Genomic DNA, 11,995 nt, shown 5'->3' with positions numbered 1-11,995 from the left:
TAGGGAAGAAAAAGAAGGAAATTAGTAGTAATTGGGTAAGTATTAATTTTGTCTCTAATATTTGGAAGTGTGTGATCACTCAATATTCTCCTTCCCCTTTCCCTTTTTCTTTTTCTTTTTCACAACTTTTACTTTCAACTTACTAAATAATTTGGATTTACCATCAGATTTCTTTTAAATTAAAATAACTAGACTATTCAAATGTGTTGAGTCACTAAACGCGGAGTCTCGATATAACTTATCGTACCTGTAAATTTTTAGATGATATTTTATCTTTGTCTACCATTTATATAATTTACATATTTACAAATATACCTTTCAATTTCATTCATTATACTAGAAATTGAAATAAAAGGTAAGATAGGTATTGTATTTAATGTTTTATATGCATGATTAATACACCCTTTTGTTACTATTGTTTTTTTTTTTCCTTTCTTTTGCAGGGTAGTCATTAGAAGTCTATAATTTATGATATTTGAATTATACTCAACTTTAATTTTAAAAAAAGTATGTTGTAATAAATAAAATCTTTAGTGATATACTTGAAAAACTAACACAAGAGTCCAACAACGGGAACTACTAATATTAATACAAACACAATGCTCTTATCTCAATGACAATATGCTCAATTTTGATTAAATTTAAAAGCATGCATAGTGATAGATGATTATGGCATATATATATAGTAAATAATAATGTATTAAACAATGTTTTTTTTTGTTAAACAATAATGATTTTTTAGCCAAATATATTGCTTTTTTTTTCTTTTAAAAAAGGTATATGTTTGAATGAGTAATGTCTAACGTCATTTTTATTTAAAGAAAATAAAAATTGAATGTACAAATAAAAACAAACAATACTTCACATGTCAAGATAGAATTAAAATGTCCAACTGTGAATTCTAAATATTTGAATTTCAACACGATAACCTAAGTATATTATTCAATTTAAATATTACTTAAGCATGATCTCAAGTTTTTAGTTTAAATATAGCATATGCATATATAAGAATAAATAAACAAATAAGTGCAAAAGTTGTTTTAAATTATAAAATATTTTTAAATATATTGTAGACTATTATAAGTATATATCATTATATAAATAGACATAGGTAACAATCTATTTTAGTATATCACAATTCATCATAGATATATTATGATATTTTATTATAATTTTATTTAAAAAACAAATTGATATTATAAATATAGTCTTACTCCATGTTTAGTCCCGGGGAAGAAAATCCTCCCACGTTACATTCTCCATACAAGCAGAGATATCTCACACTTATTTTGGTAGATCTCACACAATATATCACACATGCATATTTATAATACTATACTAGACAATAAAATATTAAAGTTGGTTTTCAAATATAGTCAAATAAATCAAAATATTTACGAACGTAGTAAAATTTCAAAATCTATCAATTTTAGATACTAATAGCTAGATTTTTATCGATTTCTATATTTATGGAAAAAAATAATATGATAATAATACAAAACAAATAATGTCGATCAATTTGCACAACCTTGTATTATTGAGAAAATTTATGATTTTATCAATGAATGAGTATAATAGACCGAAAAACAAAGCCAATCAATTCAGCAGAAATATGCTGGTCAAATAATGAGAAGAGTTTATGAGCGCTGGATTTTAAAAATTCGAAAAATCGACAAATAACCATTAACTTTTACTCACATTCATACAATAGAAGGAGGTTTTATTTGACCGATTGATAGAGAGGATGGAAATTAATTCCAATTCCCAATCAAAGGATCCAAACACCGCCATAAAGAGATTAGTTATTTGTTTTATTTTTTGTTTTTTGGGCTTTTCCTATTTGTTGTTTAAGAATTAATATTAATACAAACCCAAGAAGAAAGAAAAGATGGATTTGGCACAAAGAATCTTTGCAGTCAAAAGGAAAGGAGTGTGAGTGTGAGGGTGAGGGTGGGATTCTCAAGCTCTGAATTTCTACATTTTTTTATGCACTATTCATTTACTAATTTATTATTATGTCAGATTTTTTTCTATTATAAGCTGTACGAACTCCCAGGGGTAATTATGTCATGTTTGTACGGCTTTTCTCATTTCAAGTACTCCACTCTCCTGCCTCATTCCTCTATCATATTTGTCAAAACCCAATTCTACCCTTTTTTAATTAAAATATGTAGATTTTGGTTGCTTTGCTTTTATTAATAATAATGCTTTGAGATAAGATTGAGATTTCCTTTTTTCTTTTAAAGAAAACATTGGTAATGTAATACAGTAAGATCGATTATATAATGCTATTTTAAATGTTATGATAAATCTATTTAGTTCGTTGATTACAACGAGTAAAACTTTTAAGTCATTTTCAGTAGATTCGTTGATTTATACTGTTTAATATTTGTTTACTGTATCAATTTTAGCAATTATATGATGTGATATTACGATTTAAAAGACGTTAGTAGGATAGATGATGTGTGCTTTAAAATATTGAGAAAATTGAATTTTCTTAATAATTATATCGACATTTTTTTGTCTATTTGGTTGATTGAGTTGATCGGTGTATTTAATTTGTTCTTACCCATATTGTTTTTGTATTCCACGCATCAACATTCAAGCCCTAGCCTTCCCTACATCTTTAATGAAAAGACATTTTATATGCCATAAATTTTTTGTATTCACTTTAAATCATACTTTATGAAGTAATGATCAACATATTTATCAAACTAATTAATCATGAAAATGTCCTAATATCTTTGCATGTCAAAAGGTTTCCACTTTGATATAACAAATGATGAGATTACAATGTCAAATCATATCCTATTGAAAAGGAAATTATAACTTCACTCAATAGTCTCAAATCTATTTTAACTTTTAATCATTCAATCATTGCATGTATTTATTTTTTTCACATATCAAATAATAATCAAAATTTATCAACTAAATCACTATTGTTTTATGCACACACACATATATAGCAATCTTCATGTAATAATATGAAATGATAATCTCATAGATACATATTGTTATGGAGTCTCATTACAATAATTAAACATGATTAAGCAGATAAAGTTTTCATTCATTTCCCAAATCAAATCCAAAACTTTGATTTGTGAAATCATGTGGTAAAAGAAAATGATAATTTAGAGAGAGAAGGGGGGTAGTATGGTAATTTAGGTTAAAGGGTTGGGGGTGGGTTTAGGAAAAGGAAAAGAGGGTAAAGTTGGGAGAGAACACATTAGGGGTAAATTATTACTGAAAAACCTTAATTAATTAATTTAATCGATGTGTTGGGAAAAAATATAGGCATCACGTGGGCACGTGCGGTGGCAGTGAGTCGGTGCATCGTTTGTAATAAAGAAAAGTTGAAGCGCACGAATTGCGGGGCAGTGCTTCTCCATACTTACCACCACTCGCTCCCCTAAAAAGCCACGCTCCACGCGCCCCCATAATAGTCTATATAAGCCTACTTTTCTTTTCTTTTTATTTAATATATTCTAAAAATATCACTCAACAACAAAAATATCTCACCATACATTACTCCCCATTTTTTTAAAACACACCAAACAAACGACCCCGTTAGATGTTTGGAGAGCTAAAATATAATGTGAATAATTACATAAAATCAAACGAGTATTGGAATGTTTGTTGATTTGAAGACAGAATAATAATAAAATTGTGAAAATTGAAAATGATTGAAAATTATCGTAACGAAATGAGTTTAACGGTAAAATTTGAGTTCAAAACGCTTCAATCCAACTTTGAATTTTCAATTACATTACAATGCATTTCGATCTCATTATGGATGTCCAAACACATTGTAAGTTGAGTTGAGTTGGATTGGGTGAGTAAAAAACTTCAACTAAAGATGTGTGTGTGAATATTCAAGCCAATTTATACCTTCACTAATTTTACTTAACAACTTATCTGATTTAAAAATATCTAGACATTAGATAAACTCGTGTGGGTGTACATGTGTATATATAGATATAAATATAATATTTTCATCGAACTAGGTTATTGATAGTTGTTATAAACTCATTTTTATTGAATTTTGATACTTAAATACACACATTCATTGTACTAAAAATAAAATGGTAAATATAAAAGGTAGGATTGAATTAATTTAAAGTAATCTAAAACATACTTGAATTAAGATAAGAATCTAACCTACATTTACACTTTTATTTTCATGTCTAATAGACTCTCTGCATAAAAAAGTGTTCTACAAGCTTTTGACTCATAGGTTTAATAGTTAAATTACTTGATAAACACAAAAAGAAAATGAAAAATGAAAGTTAAATCCACTATTAAAGTCTAGGAATATTTTTCTTTTCAAGAAAAAGGTCATTCTACCCTATGACTTGACAACAACATAACCTTAATTTTGTGACTCTAATTTATTTTTCAAACTATATATTATATACGTTTTATCTTTTGGTCAAGAGCAACTTCTATGTGTAGGGTTGTTTTGGACCATTTTTTTATGAGTTGCTTTGCTAGGACTTTGACTTGTATTTGTTTACTATGATTTCATGTTCCATGACTTGGCCTTGGACTTTGGGATTCTCATTGTTTTATACACATATTCGAAACAAAAAAGGCGATATGGGATTTTAATTATTTTTCTATAAACAAGGAGTACACGTTAAAACAATTGATAACACAAATAACTCGATCAACTCAATATGTATAGTTTGAGTTGGATTAGGTTATATTTTAATATTTACTTTTTAACTACTATAAATAATATTTTATTTGTCGTGTGGAAATAAAATCTCCATAATATGAATTAAAATTGAGATACTAATCTCAATCCAATATTGAAAAAATCAGTTTATACGATTTATTAAAGGTTGACAACTTCTTTAAAACAAAATTTTAAATAAGTGACACGAGCAACTCAAACCAAACTAATTCAACTGTTTTATAGTTGGATTAATTATTTATGTATTGATTATAAAATATGTCTGGTGAGAAATCATAGAGATCGTAATATGAAATTATTGTATTGTCATCCAGTAAATCTTACTTAAATTATATTGGATTCCAAAAGATATTTTAACACAAACGAACATGTAAACGGTCTACAATATGAACGAATATTAGGAACGGTGTGACATATTGGAATAGGAGCTAAAGCTACAATCAATTATAATTCTTTTTTTTTTAATTAAAGGTTTGAATCATAGATTATTTATTTATTTGGATGCAGAAGAAATGTCTCATTTTGTTCTGATTTGGTAGGGAGCGCGTGGGAGATTGGAAATGAGGAATTGCGTTAATATGTATTATTATTCTTCAATTAATCATAGATCTTGAGTTCTGGGCTGAGCCTCCGCATTGACCGGCCCATGGCCCACTTCATCTCAAGAGGAAAGGAAAAAACAAAACAAAAAAGAAACAAAATAAACGGAAATTAAAAAAAAAAATAGAGAACGTATCTAATGTGGGACCCACGTCCGAATCTTCAAAATGAAATCCTTAATTAATTATTTTAATAATCCTTAATTATAACGTTTTTCTCTTTTTAGTTTTCTTAATTATCGCAAATTAAGTGTTGCAAAAGATAAATGGTTATAGGTCGGGAAAAATAAAAATAAAAATTAATTTTCAAATTATTTATAAAATATTGCATAAGAACTTTAAATGAAATAGGAAGAATTTCGTTACCTTTGTAAATAGTTTTTTTTTTTTTTTTGCCTTAATGAATATATTTATTTTACCCTATTATCTTTAAACAATGTGTGTGTTTTTTTCTATTTATATATATGTTTTCATCGTCTTTTTAATAGCATACGTACAACTCAACTATTACAGTCTTCATTTTTTTTATCATACAAATATAAAATAAGAAAAAAGAAATTATATTTTTAAAAAATTAAATTGTCACATGACAATATGAGTATTATCTCATTTTCATTTTGTATTCGATTACTCACATTTTCCAACGTTCATCTTATTTTCAGTAATCCTTATTATAGTTCAACACTTCAAACTTAATCAATGGAATAAAAAATATTCAATTTTTTAAAATGATAATATAGCTATAAATCCAACTAGATAAATTTGTATTCAATCGTAAAATGTTTGTTCTTATGGAAAAAAAACACAACAATAAAATTTTAGAGCATACAGTCTATCAATAGTATAGAATGTGAAGAGCAAAGCTTTGAATGTAATATTTTAAACCTATTTTATTTTACTTTTTGAAGTTTACACAAATATTTGTTTTCACATCCTAAGCTATCGTAGATGTGGCACCAAAGCAAGTTTAGCTCATCAATAATTAAGATAACTTTTGTTGTTAGTGACTAAAGATCATGAATGTAGCTTGGAAACGAAGTCCCTCACACACCGTCAAATTAAGTCAGGTGTTAGTTGAGCTAAACTCTCTCGCTTAGTTGAATCAATGTAAATTTTTTAAAATTTAATAATTAGTTAATGTGAATGGGTAGAGTATTTAAATTTGGAAAAATATAACATATAATATAATAAATTGTGAGGAAAAAATGGGATAGAAAAAGCTAAAAAGATAATTCGAAAGACTATTGATAGAATTGACTATATTGATATTTGTACTTTATCAGACTATACCATTTGTCACCACCCTATCTTTTCTTTTGAATTGGTCTATGTTTCTTTTGTCCTTATTCTTCCAAATAATAAATAAACATGAAGTCATTTCAATTGATTTTTTAAATGAAGAAAAATGCAAGAGAAAAAAAAAAAACAGCTGTAAGATTATTTAATTTATAAAGAAAAAAAAAACAAAAAATGAGACTGATTTTCTTTTTTAAATGTATATTGTTTTATATAGTCTAAAAGATTGTTGAAATTAAATTATGAGATTTAAAGTAGTTTAGAAATTATTTTCATAATCACTATGTTTGTTGCTTTCCTATGTGCTACGTGACATTGACATGAACATGCCAAAAAAGATCCATAAAAGCTTCATGATTTCTCTTATTCTACTCTTTCAAAAATATGTATCTTTTTTTTTTACATCAAATTTCTTCTTGCTATTGTGGTTAACGTTAATGATTACAAACCAACTATGCAGTAGTTTTATGATTTTATTACGTGTAGTGTAAAATTAAAACGTAAGTGCATGAAAGGGGAACGTGTAATTAAAGTAGACAACTAAAATTTATTTTTACTTTATATATGAAACTAAAATTTATTTTTACTTTATATATGATTGTGGGGTTGAATTTATAAAGTAAAAAACATTACAACTTTGATAATTTATATTTTTAAATTTTCTATCTTGTTCTTACAACCATTATTCTCACCCATTATTCTCACCTGTAAAATTATAACATATTGATTAATATATAATTCAACAAATTATTCCGTACAAAATCTTATGTGACGGTTTTGTTGATAGTCTGTTTAAACTTTGTCTTTAGGTCGTTTCAAGTTAATTTTTTATAACTGAAGTTTTAAAGGTTTTCTATTAGTAAAATTCCTTTGGTAAACGACAAAGTCTCATTACCATATATGTCAATAACATTGCTTACTCATGGAATGTTCAAACTTGGATTGAAGAACTAGTTCTCTTTTGTATTTTGGTCCTTGTTCAAAAGGTAATCCAATTATATTCATTTCATGTGAATTGTTGTCAAATTGATTTGAGACTCATCAATTGTATTTCTAATTTTCAAATCATAAGATTTTCGTATCTAACATAATGAATTTTTCGTGTTAATTTATAATTTTGAAAAATAAATCATTTCATTAGTTCAATTTTCTTATTCATTATTTTCGCTTTATTTTATTATAGATTTAAAACTATGGACGTGTGTATATATATATAAATAAAAAATAAAAAACAACAATAAATATAATTATTTTTATTGTTATTGTTTAAATTTTTTTGAGTACACAATTATATATGATTGCATCTCAATTAAAATTAGGAAACTAAATGATATAGTGATGTCGAATTAAATGGCATCACAAGAACTGCCAACTAGTGTGGATTTGGATAAAGGAACAAACTCACTATTTATGTAATTTATTTTATTAATTAAACCATGATTACTATTACTAATTAAACTTTATATTATTATTGGTTAGGAGGAAGAGAAGACGTGGCATTTAAAACAAAAGTAAATAGGAAAAAGGGTGTTAAAGAGTAATTATTTTTCTCATGTATAATAGAGTGGGATTTGAACTATAAGCTTTTAGATCAGGCTCGCTTTGATCGGTTTTTAATAAGTAATTATACATCTTAATCACTAAATGATTATTTTATTGTTGGAATATTATGGTGTGGAATGTTAGATATATATGTAAACGAAATTAAAGTGTTGGTTGACTATTCCATTCGTGAGTTTCATCTCAATAGTTTAATAATTAACTTTCATCTTCTCAATCTTTAGTGTAATTAAGTTGCTCGTGAACTTGCTTCTCATACTTGTCGTTTTTTTCTCTGTCTAAGATTTGGTTTGAAGACCATTCATGATGATGGATAGATTTTGCACTCATTTTTTATTTGGGTTCAATTTATACAAGAGAGTATATATATAATAATAATTTAATTTAATAGGTATTGAATGAGATGGATAGATAATTGAAATTAGCATTTGAGATGACTTTTTATTTGAGGAGTTAGTATTTTGTATTATATGAATAAGACAATGCAAGGTTGAACATGCAATCTTCTTTTTGGATTCTATGGAGATTCTTAGTCTCTATCATATCATTGTGAGATTAAAGCTTTTATCAAGAAAAGAAAAAAAGATTTCACTCAATAATAATAAAAGGCCCAAACAATCTTTCGAGAAAAGCATCATTTCATTTTCACACACACATGTATGCTATTTTCAAACAAATATTAATTAATATATTTAGTATTTATAAACTTATTTGTTTTTTAAATTATGAAATAAATTTTAAAAGGAAAAAAAAAGCTTTTAAACAAGATCAATTACTGAACATGTACAAATTTTGTTTTTAATAAATAAAAAACTAAAATAATTACAAACTTGAATTGTTCTCACCTAAGTTTGCGTGTGATTTGTTAATATGGATAGTAACATTAAATTCTTTTAAACATTTTTTTAATCATACTTTTATGTTCCCACGATCATTCACATTTAGATATGATATCAATTTTACTAGGGGTGTTTGGTTGTAGTTATTTTTAAAAAGTTGAATTAGTAGTTACTATAGCATAGAGTAATCAGAAGAGTTGAGGTGAATAACAATGTGAGAAATATAAATTAACATAAATAACAAGGTAGGAAATGTAAGATAACACGAATAATAAGATAATAAACATCTTCAATTGTTGGTGCACCTAAACAGTAGGTGCATCCACCCATCTCAATTACAGATGTTAAACGTTCTCTGTAGAAAAGAAAACACATGATTTAAAGTCATAGACATTATACCCTAGCTAATTTAGGTTAGGTAAAATGATTGTTACTGAAATCAAATGTACGAAGAAGTTTCCAAATTTTGTTGCACATTTAGGACAACCATCTCGCTTGTGAACACATGTTTAAATTATATTGTTTTAGTTTGACCATTTTATTTATTGAACAATTTTCTCAATTGCCCTTTCTCTTTTTGCATCATTTTCAATATTCCTTTTCTCGCATTATTTCGTTAATTATTAGTCAAATTTTAAAAATATATTTTTTTGTTTAGTTTAAAAAACGTGGCTTACTTTTAAAAAAATTAGTGCAAATTTCAGAAAAAACAAAAAAACAAAAAGACGAACTCTAATTTTTACTCTTAAGTTGGCGTTGAGTTAAGTTTGCTTTTCCATTTTTCATTTTCATTAAACTCTATTATTTAAACTTGTACAACATTTAACTTATGTACTTAATTAGGTAAAGCAGGTTGAAGTCATCATTTAGTACAACTTTTTTTGTTTAATGTGATTAGTCACAAGTGTACTTGTAGTGGAATAAGATTGTTTATTAATTATATAAAAATATATAGTGCTTCTATTTGTATTGGATGTATGTACTTTGATATATTTCAAATTTGAAAAGATATGAATTAGAACCCTTTTTAAATTGAAATGGAAAATTAAAATTAAAATGAACTCGTTTTAAACTAGAATTTGAAATGGAAAGATTAGCAAACAAATTGAACTTGAATTCATTAGTTGTGTTTGAAAAATTGACTGAAGAAACATATGTATATATATATATAAAACTTAAAATGAAGTACATGCATGATTTTCCATTTTTGACTAGACATAATGAAACATGTGAAAAGGGTAATGAATACACGTGAACGTTTTAGTTTAATAATCTCATTCATCTATTAATATATAAATTCCTATTTTCATTCTACCTAAAGTCTAAAAGATGTGTACAAATTAAAAATACCAAAATATTTGGCACCTCACCCAAATTCAAACGTAAAATGATACGAAATTAAATCTGCATTTCTGGTTTTTGAAAATTTAACTCGTAAACACTACTTCTAAATTATTGATTTGATTTGTTTAGTTTGTTTTTGTTTTTAACTCAAATGTTTGAGGATTTATTTGGTGGAGAACTTAGATTCTATTTTATGTTTTTAGTTCTACTGAGTTTCACGGGTATATGTTTTATAGACAATTTAGATTATGTTTTTAAAAATCGTTTTCGATTTATGTAAATTTTGATAATATATATATATATACATATATTTATGTTTTTGGTGTATGTCCAAATTAAATTTAAATTCTATATTTTAAGAGGCAAAATTATATTAAATACATATAAAAATATATAGAACTAGGATATCTTACGTTGTAAATTCAATTCAATTTTTAAAATATAATATGTATTATAAATTATACAATGATATAAGTTTTTAGGTGAAATTACAAATTTTATACTTGTGACTTTGAAATGATAGAATTTAGTCTCTACGGTTTATAATTAGAGTTCTTTTGAGTCGATAAAAGCATCGAAAATAGTAATGCTGGTAGGTTATATTTATGAAGATTATCAAATCATAAGGACTATATATGAGATTTTATCAAACTAAAGACTAAACTCTAACTTTCTCCAAACAATATGGACTAATGCTGCAATTTAATCAATTACTTAAACATAAATTATATTTATAAATAAGTTAACAATCGTTTATTCTTAACTAAATGTTAGTGGATAATCGTTTATTCTTAACTAAATTTTAGTGGATAAATAAGATTAGCTTTATGATTTATGAATATATAGTATAAAATGCATTTAAACTCGAATTTAAATATTCAATATACTACCAAACACATGTGGGAAAATATAAATTACAACTCTTGTTTTCAAATTTATGTTTTCATATTCTCTATCACATATGTTCCAATAAATTTTTTTTTTTTAAAAAAGCAAATAATTTTAACATAAGATCTATCATTTGATCTAAACACATAGTTAATAATAGTTGAAGATCATGAAAATCAACCAAATCAACCTAAAATAAATCAAAACTTAAAAATCTACCATTCTTATATAAACAATGCATAAAAAAATACATAACAAAGACAAATTAAAATGTACTATATAAGATTCAATCTAAAAGATATTTGTTTGCTATTTTTCTGTTTAGGACTGTCCATTCTAATTTCATAAGGTCTTATTATTGGGCCATATCTTGATCAGGCCTAACTTATACCAAAGTAATGAGTTTAATGGGCCTATTTAGGCCCATTAACTTTCTTAATATCTTGAATCTGACCCAAAACATTTTTCAATTTCCTAATTGGGTCACTCGTAGTAATGGTAGTAAATAGATGCATTTATGTAAATTCTTTAATTAATAAACATAAAACCTTTTATTTTCTTCCAAGTATATAATTGCAAATAATGCCTCTATAATTCATCCATCTATTCAATAACTTCTCTTTCCAAATCCTTTTCTTTCCTCCAAAAATATTCATGTTAAAAGGGAAATAGTGTCCACGTGAAATAAAATAATAGTTTTGGGTTAATACTTAATATATCACACACGTACCAGTAACTGGGCTAGCCAAAATAAATCTAGTTAAACTTATATC

The sequence above is a fragment of the Cucumis sativus genome, chromosome 4, assembly GCF_000004075.3.
Source record: "Cucumis sativus cultivar 9930 chromosome 4, Cucumber_9930_V3, whole genome shotgun sequence".
In the NCBI taxonomy this organism is placed as follows: Eukaryota; Viridiplantae; Streptophyta; class Magnoliopsida; order Cucurbitales; family Cucurbitaceae; genus Cucumis; species Cucumis sativus.
This window is presented reverse-complemented; position numbering follows the sequence as displayed.